At 24.9% G+C, this 12,702-nt stretch overlaps 1 long non-coding RNA gene across 1 annotated transcript; it reads right to left on the bottom strand.

Moving 5' to 3' along the window:
* Window positions 1-2,306: 2,306 nt before the first annotated feature.
* Window positions 2,307-6,277, bottom strand: LOC129981037 (uncharacterized). Its single transcript, XR_008785285.1, has 2 exons — window positions 4,304-6,277; window positions 2,307-2,811 (listed from the first exon to the last, which is right to left on the bottom strand). It is a non-coding gene; the product is annotated as an uncharacterized LOC129981037 (long non-coding RNA).
* Window positions 6,278-12,702: the final 6,425 nt, after the last annotated feature.

Genomic DNA, 12,702 nt, shown 5'->3' with positions numbered 1-12,702 from the left:
TAATACTGCAATGCTGACTTTGCTTAAATACTCACAAAGCAATTTCCATCTCATTCTCAATTTACCTTAATTAAATACCCTATTAACTAAATATTATATATTGCCAATTAATAGTTTTAAAATATTGTTCAAAATTGACATTATTAACAATAATGTAAGGAAGTAAATCTTGAAAATTTGAAGTTTTAGAAAAAATTGTTTACACATACACACAGTATATGCAAATAACAAATATAAAATGATATGAAGATATTCCATCATATGTCAATTATCATAATTGTTCACATCAATCACAATCTTTTATCATTTTTTTCCCTAAAATGTGCTGTGTATTATCAATAGAGAGGGATTGCAAAATAAATGGTAAAGTTTGTTTTAAGTAATACAATATTATTTAATGGCTGGGACAATGTTCATGTCACTAGGTCATATCATAATTTGGATAACATCTAAATTATAAGTTTTAGTACTGATTCATGTTTCTAATGTAATTTTTTTTCCCATAACTCCTCTTTAAATGAGTCAACATGTGCTTTTCTTATTTGGGATAATTTATCAACAATAACTTTGGAGAATAATTTTAAAAATTAAATTTCTTTGACTTAATAAATCCATGGCAAAAAATTAATTATTCCAATTAACAATGAAAAAGTAATTGTATTAGGTTATACTAATGTGATCAAAAAGTATCCAGGATGCTTAATTTAAAATATATCTTATAGATATCATCTGCACTCTTTTATCAAAATTATTTTTATGATTTCTACAAACATATGGCAACAATCAGGATTTATCTCATTTTATCCTCTCAAAAAAAAAAAAAAATGGTGTGATAAGATTTTTCACATTGTTGATTTTTCTGAAATGATAAAGATCATCAAACAAGAATATGAATTAAATTTTGTTTTCACAATGAAATTTCTGTTACCAAAACATCTGAAATATTGCAAAAAGTTTTATAAGACAACTATTTATCAAAAAACAACATTTGGTTGGTATAAAAAGAATAAAGACAATAATTCATTGTAATCTGGTAGATTATCTAGATAGATTAATGATCAAAATATTGTTAAAGTTAGAGAATTGATGTTTGGTGATAATTCTTTGGCATAAGGTACATTATTGAATAAATTTGTGTATCATTTGGTTTCTATCAACGAATTTTAAAAGATTATTTAGGATTGCAATGCACTGCTTCTCAAATTGTTACAAAAATTCTACATTTGTTTAAAAAACAATGCACTTAAATGGTCTGAGCAATACTTTCTCAAGGTGGTTCCTTTCTAAAATACATTTTTACCAGTGATAAAACTTGAGTATTATACTTTTATTACATAAACAGTCAAGGGAATGACTGAAAACTGAAACAAAACCAAAGCATTACATGAAAGTGGTCAAAAAAAAATTAAGGTAATGTTGATGATTATTTTCTTCGATTTTTAAATTATAAATTTATCAATTTTCATGGCCAGACAATCAATTAACATTGATATTTGAGTATTTTATACTGTTTGCATAAAGCAAATGGCCAGTAGTGGAAAGAAAATACTAAGGTTTTACACCCCAATACTGCGTCTTCTCACAATGCAATTATTATTCATGAGTTTATGACAAAATATTCAACAATATGGCTTCATGAGCTCCATATTCATGTGATATGGCACCATGTGATTTTTTCTCATTTTGATGCTTAAAGTTGCCTCTTCATGACCATTATTTAGTGTACATTAATTCTATTTTTTTAAAAAAACAATTGCTATGAACTCTGAAGGGGTTTCACAACAATGACTTTAAGGCATGTTTTGATGATTCTGTAAAACATTGGGAAAGGTGTTTTGTAGTTGAAGGTGATTACTTTGTAGGAGATGCAATAAATTGATACTTTTCATTTTATTCTAACAAATTGGGTACTTTTTGATGAAAGCAGTATAAGTAATTAAATTTAAATACTGGTTAACAAATACAGAAACGCTTTTTTATAAGAAAATTGTTTTGAATAAAATAATTTATTCTCAGAAATACAACTTCAAAAAGGATTTTGTTTCCAGTATAATTAATAAATTTTTCTTTCTTAATTAACACATTTTTTATATCTAAGATGTGAGAGTAATAAAAGAATTTCTATTCTGTTCCCTTTGTTTTGCATAGCTCCTTAAATTGCTAATTTTTTTTTTGTGGTAAATCTTTAAAATTTGATGGATTTATCCATAAACATCAGCAATATCTTCAGATTATGGATCATATAAACCTGCTGCTAGAATCTCAGATGGCAATTTTATAAGAAGTAATAAAATAAGTTCAAGATATTCATTCTATAACATTTTATTTCTTGTGGTATCCACAGTCGTAAATATACCCTGTAAACATAGCAGTTTTGAAAACAATTACAACAACATTTTTGATTGAAATAAATCATTCTATATAACATTAAATAAATAATATAAAATATTCCCTTAGAGTATAATACATTATGTAAAACTTTGGCATTTTTAAATCACAGTAAATGGGTTGAGATATGCCTTTGTAGAGCTCTTGGTGATGAAAACTGTTCAGAACAAATTGAGCAACAATGAGCTTGATCATGGCGGTGAGTCATTTTATGAGTTTCACAGTTTTGTTTAGTGGTGAATCCTTTGCCGCAGAATGAACATTTATATGGGCGTTCACCAGAATGAATGAGTTGATGACGCAATAGGTGGTATTTTCTATCTGATGAATAAGAGCATTGTGAGCAATGAAAGCGATGAATTTGAATTTTATTCTGTAAAAGAAAGGAGGTCCTCCATCTTCCATTTGATAAGAACATTGTACCTAGGAAAATATATATATATATTTGGAGATGTTTATTTTTATACAAGTTTTCAACTAAAAGAATAGAAATTCAAAATAATAAAAAACACAAATAGTTTTAACATTTATATTTTGATAAACACTGATGCTTCTCATAAGTATGTAACATCAAAACTGAATTCAATTATAATACTGTAAAAGAACTATTTTCTAATATAGTAAAAACATAAACTTTATGCAATATATTTAGGAAATAAATAAAATAAAATTATAATAAAATATATCTAGGAAATGAAAATATTGTAAAAACATGTAATCTACATAGCTTAACATATTATTACATTAATTGATATATTGCAAAGCATTAATATTACTTTTCTAATATCAAAAGCATATTATAAATGATAAATAAAGGAGAAAATTTTAAAACTACATTAAGTAATTATTTGACACTAATATCACATACATAATAATCAATAGTACTTAAAAGAAAATAGATTCATTAATTTTTTAAGAACCAAACATTAAAATGCAATGTTTTTTTTAAAATTAAAATCTTAGTCTTAGACAATATGGATATTTAATAGTATAAAATCTTAAATGTCTTTAAGTTTAATTTATTAAATATAACAAATGTATTAATGAATATCATAAACCTATTATTACAAGATAAAATGATCGAGAAAACTGAACTAAATAGATGTTGCTAGAAAATATAATTTGCAGAATTAAACATAGTTCAAAGACTAAATTGCATTTCATACAAAATATTTAAATCAAGAAAAGGAAATATAGCCATAATTCAAATATATTTATTCAATGATCATAGTAATTAAACTACACATACACAGGTTATTTACTTTAAATCATTTAAAGAAGAGGAAAATCTATGCAATATTTATAAATACAACAGTATCAATGAACAAATGGCATCAATATTGAGTTTTATTGCACATTTATATACAATATTAATTATTTTTCAGTAAAACAGAATCATAATTTTTTAGTAACATAAAATTTAATTTTAATTAAAGTTGTTAAATAAAGCCAATTAATCTGGAAGAACATTATTTTTTATTTGAATTTTTAAGATAATTTAACTATATTTGAAAGATTTTCATACAAATGGTTTTAAAAATTATTTTGAGATTTTTTTTTCCTTTAAAATTTGAGGTGTACAAAAAAAAAAAAAAAAGTTTAAGAACAAAGTTGTAAAACAGTGCTACATAAAAATAAATATACTTTATTCAAATATATTATATACTTATTTTTGGAAATACTAGAATAGTTAAAGGTAACTTCTTTTAGGAGGATAGCTTTTTATTCTGAAAAATTAATTTTAATTCTAACATAATCTATTTATCAAATATAACTTAGAAATTTTAAGTTTAAAACATTTTCATTATGTTCAAAAAATATGAAAGCATTTTTCAGAATTGCATTGGAATGAATTTCTCATAATGGTTTATGAATCATATATTAAAAAGTGCAGTAATATGAATAGTAAAATCACTTTTTAATTGATAAAGAATAGTGATGCGTTCTGAGATGATAATTTAAGTGGTAATTTGTTATGAATCCCTTATCGCACAACTTGCATTTAAAAGGACGTTCTCCAGTATGTCTCATCATATGTCTTGAAAAATTTGCTTTGACATCAGTAAAATAACTGCAAAATTGACAAACATATCCTGCAGAACAGCGTGCACAATATTCCGAATCATGTTTGAATAATGAATGCCCTGGATGGAATATCCTTTTACAAGTCTTGCAAGATAGTACACCTAAAATAAAATATAATATAAAGGATTAAAGAATAATGCAGCATTACTAAAAGAAACGTATAAAACAAATTTGAAAGTCTATTTAAATATCCAAGATAGTAAAATGCTTACGATATTTAATGCAGATTAGATTTTTAAATTATGCTTTCCAAAATTCAAATAAATTTTTAGTTCCCCAATTTTTTTATTAAAGCAACATATAAATTCATCTTGTATTTTAGAATTAAAAAATGTGAAAAGAGAATAAATTAAAGTCATAACTGAATTTCTGAATGTAAAAAGCAACCACATTAAATTTTATTCAAAAACTCAAGAACTGTATTAATAAATGGGAAAAGTGAACTATGATAGTATGGAATTCCATCTATTCAGAATTAAAATTTCCATTTCAGGCATTTACATAAATAGGTTGTTAAACAGTCAAATTTCTGTGTTATCTAGTGAACTGATAACAATGTTAGTAGGTAATTCTCCAAACATGTTTTATTCCCAAATTTATATTCAGAAGAAAATAAAATATGCTATTAATGTGTTTCAAACTGAGAGAATAAATATAAATATCATCTTATAGCTTAAATGTCCTGTCATGAGATTCTTGCTTGTCCTTATGAAAAAAAAAAAAAGTTATAAAATAAGTAATTTTCAAGATCTAACTAATAGTGATGTGATTATTTAAAAAGTGTAACTGAAGGACTCACGAAAATAGTAGATTTCAAGTAATAAGAAATGAGATATCTCATCATAAGTTTCAGTCAGACACAGAGGGCAAGAAAAAACAAAGCCAACAACGTTGATAATAATAATGAATAATTTTTGAAAATGTACACATAAAATAATTATGGATGGAATTCATGTATTTTTATAAAAAATACACAATATCTAAATTCCTTGATTGAATTTCATCTGATAGCAAATTCTAAATTTAATGAAAAATCATTTTTAATGAATGTAGAAATGTAAGAACAAACTCTCATCTGTTGTATGCTAAGAACTTTTTCCATACCTGTTTATCATTTTAACTATACAAGTAAATATGAAAATATTTTTTTTAATTCAACTGTTCAACAACCAAGCATGTTAAACCTCAGCCTTTAAATATATTTTAAAATAAGGAAAAGGATAAACAGGAAACTTTTTGATGTTGCTTTATGGTGTTAAAGAGGCAAATTCCTATCACACAAAATGAGTATAATATGCCTTCATTAAAAAAAATTATTGAAATTAAAATATACAACACATATTCTTATTGTTATAATATAAACAAATCTTCTAATTAAACAAGCAATTTATAAACTTCTAACCGAAAAAAATAAAAAGATATTCAGTATACTTATATTTCAATATGAAGAATAAAAGCAATTAATTATTTGAATGTCATTCACCTTTAAAATTAAATATAATGCAACATTACAAATTCTTCTTTCAGAAGATAAACATAAAATCAACAAAATATATTATCAGAACATTTTAAATTCTTAATTAATAATTAAATTTTTCCCCTCCGAAAATTTAATGGACATAAATTGAAAGTTTAGAAGCATGCAATTAAATCACATGCAAAGGGAAAAAAATTCTCAGAAAAACTCATGTACAAAATCATGAAGTTTTTATAAAACACAAATATATACATTTTTTTGCTATTTTTAAATGTAACATGTCCAAACTGCTCAGCTGAATTTTCTTTACAGAAACTGATAAATTTAAACAGGATTATTTCATTTAAATATATATATATTCATTAAATATGTTTAAATATATATCTTAGATTCTAAATATGCTTAAGAAATGAGTCATATTAAGAACAGTAAAAAGAGATGGAATCCTCATTTGGAAAAGTAGAAGAATTTGTATTGTTTTTTTAAAATTTTTAATTAATGTTAAACATTTTCAAAATTTCTAATATTAAAAACTTTATAATGCTATTAACTGCTTCAAATAAACCTGCTAAAATAATTAAATTATTCATATTTTAATATGTAAATTTAGTTTTCTTTAAACTTTGGTAGTATGAAATTAAATATGACTGATCTGATGATTATTAATTTATTCATTTTCTTTCTTTTTTTCAATTTAGACAGAATGTTTGAAAAAAAAATGGAAACAACAATTTTATCCTGAACCATATATTAAAAGTTCTAAATTTAATGGAGTTTAATGATAAATACTTTTACAAGAGCAAATAAAGAACAAATACTTAATACTAACAGTGAATAATATTATGACATATAATAAAATATAACATACATTACAGCATTTGAACAGATGAAAATATAAGAATTTACAGCTAAATTAATAACATGTTTTTTTCTTGAAAATTATCAAAAATTCTCATTAGTAACTTAACTGAAAAAAAAAAATAATAAATTTTTGTACATAATAAATCAATTTAAAAAGATTAAACTAAAATCAAAATCATTAATCTTCTTTGGGAAACAAAGAACTCTAAAAAATGCAAAAATTTAATTTAACTAAGTATCATTGTAGGAAGAAATTATTTTCAAGAATGTAACCAGCATAAACAATGGTTATTGCTGCATATCTTTGAAACAAAACTTCAAACATTTAATAAAATTAGTACAAAATCAATTATGTATTTTAAAAAATGATATTTTACATTAATCTTCTTGTATCATAAGATACACTTAAATTAATAAAAATTGGAATACCATTCTATTTTGATTTTGAAAACATATTTTTAAAGGAATTTTTTAATTGCAGTTTTCTTTTATATTTAAAATCTAGCAAGAACAAAAATCAATTAACAGAGGTAGAATACTTTTCTTTAATAATGATCATTCTAATATTTAAAAAAAAAACCCATAATTTCAACACTCATAACAATTGGGTATAATTGTATAATATATAATAATATACAATAATAATAATAATATAATTGTATAATATAAAATAATAAACAATTGAATTGTAGTAAAATATTTAACATTGAAGCTAAAAATTACTTCAAAGAGTATAAAAATACTATACATAAAATTTGGTATTATTTAGTTATCATGTTCAAAATTATGAACATTTCTTGTATGATATCGAAGATGATGACCAGTTATGAAGCCTTTGTTACATAGTGGGCACTGAAATGGTCTTTCACCTGTATGCCTCATTCTATGCCTCCTCAAATGAGATTTACTATTAGTAGAATAAATACATAAATCGCAGTAAAATAAAGCAGTTTTATAAACCAAAATATCTGGGTTTGCATCAATTATGACACTAGAGAAATCCTCTGAAAGAAAAAAAAAAATTAATACAAGTGCTAATAGACAAGTATTATACAAGTTTAAAATACTTCAAATTAAGCGGCACCTAATTCAGCTTTATATTTACACATATCCAGTAGCTTGAAATTTAAACATTTTAAGATTAGAAGTTGTGAAATTGTGCCTCCCATTAACTAAGTGTTGATAGCTATCGTTTTCCAATATATGAAACTTAAAAAACATTTTTAAAAGATAAATTTCCCTTTTTTTAAAAAATAAATAGTTATATATCAATTATAATGATCTGGTTATTGTTTTTTAAATTTCCAAATAAGAATTATTGCATTCATGATGCGTATCAAATCATCAATCTAGAATTAACAAGTTCAACTTAAAAGAAAATTCTAATCTTTATTTACATTTACAATAATAAATAAAGTTCCAATGCATTCTTTCACAATAAAGAATACAGGATTTATGGACTATTACACTTTCTTTCAATCTTTTTTAAAAGGAAAAGAAAAGATAACCATGTAGATAAAGAAAAAGATTCATGTAACTATATCAATCTGCTATAATAATACAGTATTTGCATTAAAAAATATTTCTAATAACTGTAAAAACTGATTAAATTTTCACAAAATGTAAACATTTTAAATACAGATTCATTACTTTTTTAAAAACTACAACATGGCTATTCAATGCTAAGTACAGAAGTTGAAATTTTTTTAAAACTATTTTTTTATTATTATTTATTAGTTTAAAACAAAGTTATTAGCAAATATCAAAATTGGAACATAAAAAATTATTCCCTTTTCAACTATATAGAATAATAAAGTATTCATAGAAAACAACTTATATTGATCTTTTAATGTTTATTTTGACCAAAAAATTAAAATTAATTTAAATATAAATTTAAAAAAAAAAAGGATGTATGCAGTCTGAATCAAATTTCCATTCAATATAATCCACATATATAAAATGAATACAGAATATAACATCACTTAAACTTTTTTAGTTTTAAGTGATGATCATACACATTTTAAATATAAATAATTGTATTAAAATTCTAAATGTTCTACAAGAGACAAACTCACTCATACAAAAAAAGAAAAGAAAAAAAAAAAACATACAATACAACAACTTTTTATGCATCAGAAATGGAATATACACTTTTACTTTATTAGTTATTTATGTTCATGCTCGATTATCATTTCAGTGCTACATTTTATAAGGTTAGAAAACCAACCATTGATTATTTAATTCTTTCGACATAAAAATTAATTTTCATATTTCTGCACAATTTTAAACAATTATTTTTCATTTCCATAATAAATGAAAGCATACGCGCAATTTTATTAAAAAAATCATCCAATTTTGATCGAAACATCAAAGTGAAATTATTTTTAAAAAATTAAATTATACTGTTACACGAAAGCAAATCAGAAGAAAAGGTAACTTCCATTTCAATTAATATTTATATGAAAATGAAAATATAGTAATATGGATTATAAACAAAATTAATTTAAAAAAAACATAGTGCATTTTCTTTTCTAGTCGAAATTAAGTACCAGTTTTTCGATATTTGTTTATATTAACGTCATCTCAATTCATTTCTCAGAAGTTCTTCAAGATATTTGATCTCATACCAAAGAAGACGGTTTCGCTTCAAATGATTCAATCTATTCTTATCGAATACATGTCGATCTAGAGCTTATTAAGCTAAATTAATTTAGAATTTAAAAATAAATTTAATTATATATCTATTTATTTTTAATTAATAACTAAAATATGATAATCGCATCTCATAATATTTTTTTAAGCCTTCCGACTGTAAAGTAATTCTTTTCACAATTCATTTTCTCAACCGGAAATTAGAAATGATGATCTGTTACTTTTCGGAGATTTCTTTTCTCCTTTTTAAAGTTAAACACTGTTTTGTTCCCGATGATGAATATTTTTTTAATAAATAATAAATAGTGAATAAACCTGAAGTTATACCTACCTAGATTAATAACATTATAAACCTGTTTGTTGTATTTGTTGCTAAAACGCTAAAGCAATTTTTGATCTTGGCTTTAGATATCGTTCTTTACATTTATATCTATCGAAGACTTACAGCGACTTTAAGTCTTCAATAATGAATTTTGTTCACCCTAAAATTATAATAACTTTTATGAAAATTCACAAAAGAAATTTGAAAATAAAACTAGACGATAACATGAAGCTATCAATTTCAATAAAAGAAAATAACGAATGTTAACGTAGTCAGCTTTTTAAAATTTTTCCAATTTGTGACATCTTGTATTGAAAATGATTATAAAGAATCAAATTTCAATAAAATAAAAGAATTTTAAATTTAAAAGGTTCATATGTCTATGTTCAATCTTTCTTTCTCTCTCTCTCTTCTTTTTGCAGGCTGCATTTAAATTGCAGAAAGTATATACTATATGAAATATTTTTTTTAGTTGATTTTGATTTAAGATATCTCCTTCACTTTCTAAGAACTATCAAATGATTGTAAAAATTTTAGTTTTTTTATGGTTGTAAAAATCATAGTTTAATCATATAGTTTTTACTTTTTCATATACATAGTATAGAGAAAGTATAATAATCGTCAAAACATTTGAACTCGAAATTTTGAGAACGTGGAGATTTGAAACGAGATTGAAATCTCCACGTTTTAGAACTCCCTGGGTTCAAAAGCACATTTTTTGAAGATGCCCGTCCGTCTGTCTATCTGTGACAATGATAGCTGATAAACGTTTCAAGCTTGAAGGATGAAATTTGGAAAGCGATCTTTACTCCAAATGTGCAGATTTCTATCACATTTTGAGCAAAATCTGTTCAAAGGAAGTCTGTATGTCCTGCTGTTCGAATGTAATTTAGCAAGATAACTACAAAACGAAGAAATCTAGATAGATAAGATTCGGTACACAGATTTAACAGCTATAAGGAAGACACTCATCAAATTTTGAATCAAATCTAACGAGGGGTTGACCGTCTGTGGGTCGGTACTTCCAGAAACATATAAACGCGATAATTCCAAAACGCAATGGCTTAAATTTATTTAATTTGGTATGGGATTTTGTGATTTAAATTGTAGTTCTCTATCAAATTTTCGTTGCAATCGGTTGGGAAAAACATGTCTAAAACACAAATTCGATTGTTGGATACTATTAACGCATAACAGGGATTAATCGTCAAATGACTCTCCAACGATGACACGATAGATTCAGTAAAAATGCTAAATTCTCGCCAAAGGTTAATATTTCGTAACTACTGTACGCTAGTGCCATGTAAGATGTTCACTGGTATAATACTTTTATTAGAGAGTTTGAGAGAAAATTTAAAGGAGAGTACTCCCACTGATTTCATTTCTGAATTTGACAGGGAAGAAATAGATTATGTAGGTATCAAATTTACAAAATAGTTTTTCACACATTCTTATATAATCAAAAAGTTGATTCTACTTTTCTATAATATAAAATAATTTCGATTTAAAGATTTCTTTCTCTCTATTTTTAAAAAAAGAATCCAGTATTGCTACTATACCACAGCAAAGTCAAACTGAAAAACCAGATAACTAATTTTATGAGTAAGATCTACATTTTGAAACAAAAGGCTACTACCTTCAACCTACGTAAAGCAGTAATCTTGTACTGTTTTCATTTTAGCATTTTTGTATAGATTTCATTAGATAAAAGAAGATTTGCTGAATTTTTTAAAACTTAATGAAGATTACAATCTCGCATACGTTATTGTAAAGGATAATGTTTATTGATTTTCGAAATAAAGTGAAATATTTTTCAATTCTAATACGATTTTATGGAATATTTTAATTTTTAATTGCCTTCACCTGGAATATTGGTTGTATTTAAGTCTAAAAAAATCTCTTAATGCTTTACTGTGTTTTCATGATTCTTCCAAAAAAGTGTTTTTAAAAGTGAAATTGTGACAGACATTGAAGCTATGTTATTTTAATAGTTTTGCACCTGTTCTGTTTTGTGAACGTGAACTCTACTAATGGAAGCGAATCCCAGGGTATCATAGTGCTATTGAAAATTTTAGCATCTATGTAATCTATTTCAAACTGCATGCTGCACTGCGGACATGAATTTTCAATTTGTGGTTACTTAAATAAACTGTTCAAATATTTAGGAGAATCTTTCTTTTTTAATTTTCAGCTACGAGAGCAAATCACGGATTAAATATTTAGAGAAACAATGAAAACAATTTGAATTTCATGGCAACAATAAAAAAAATTGTTAAAAATTCTGGAAAAAAAAAGATATTTTTAGTAAATTTTTACAAATCCAGAAAATTGTAAGACAACTAAATTGGTATCTTTAAGGAAACATTATTATTTGACAGTTAATTTTAAAATAGGATAAAAATAAATTTTGCTCAATTATGTTTTTATGAGTTATCCCGGATAAATACCAAACTCTCGTTTAATTTTTAATTAATTAGAATTCTAATTATAACATTTCAAAAATTCGCTTGGAGTTGCACATTTCGATCTTTCAAAGAATATATAGTCAAATTCTGTCGCCCCGGGTCTAATGATGCTTAAAAGAGACCTCCGCTCAGCTGACAACTGTTAAGCAGATGTATGCTCGATATCTTTTGGCGTTCTTAGAAAACTTTCCTTCCAGATATTAATCAATCGCAGTTAAAGAAATGGACAGGACCCGACTTAGTCTAATTGGGGCCCGGGGCAAAACTTCTTTGGGGGCTCTCCTCTGCTTCACTACATCAGTAATGAAGAACATTCATTAAAGAAGGAAACGTAAAATAAACTTTCTAATAAAATAAAAATTAACCCCCTCTGATGTGGGGGCCCAGGGCAACTGCCCCGAATGCCCCTGCCTTAGTCAGGCCCTGGAAATAGGCAGGAATTCGGCAATAAT

The sequence above is a fragment of the Argiope bruennichi genome, chromosome 8 (assembly GCF_947563725.1).
Source record: "Argiope bruennichi chromosome 8, qqArgBrue1.1, whole genome shotgun sequence".
Taxonomy (NCBI): Eukaryota; Metazoa; Arthropoda; class Arachnida; order Araneae; family Araneidae; genus Argiope; species Argiope bruennichi.
This window is presented reverse-complemented; position numbering and strand designations above follow the sequence as displayed.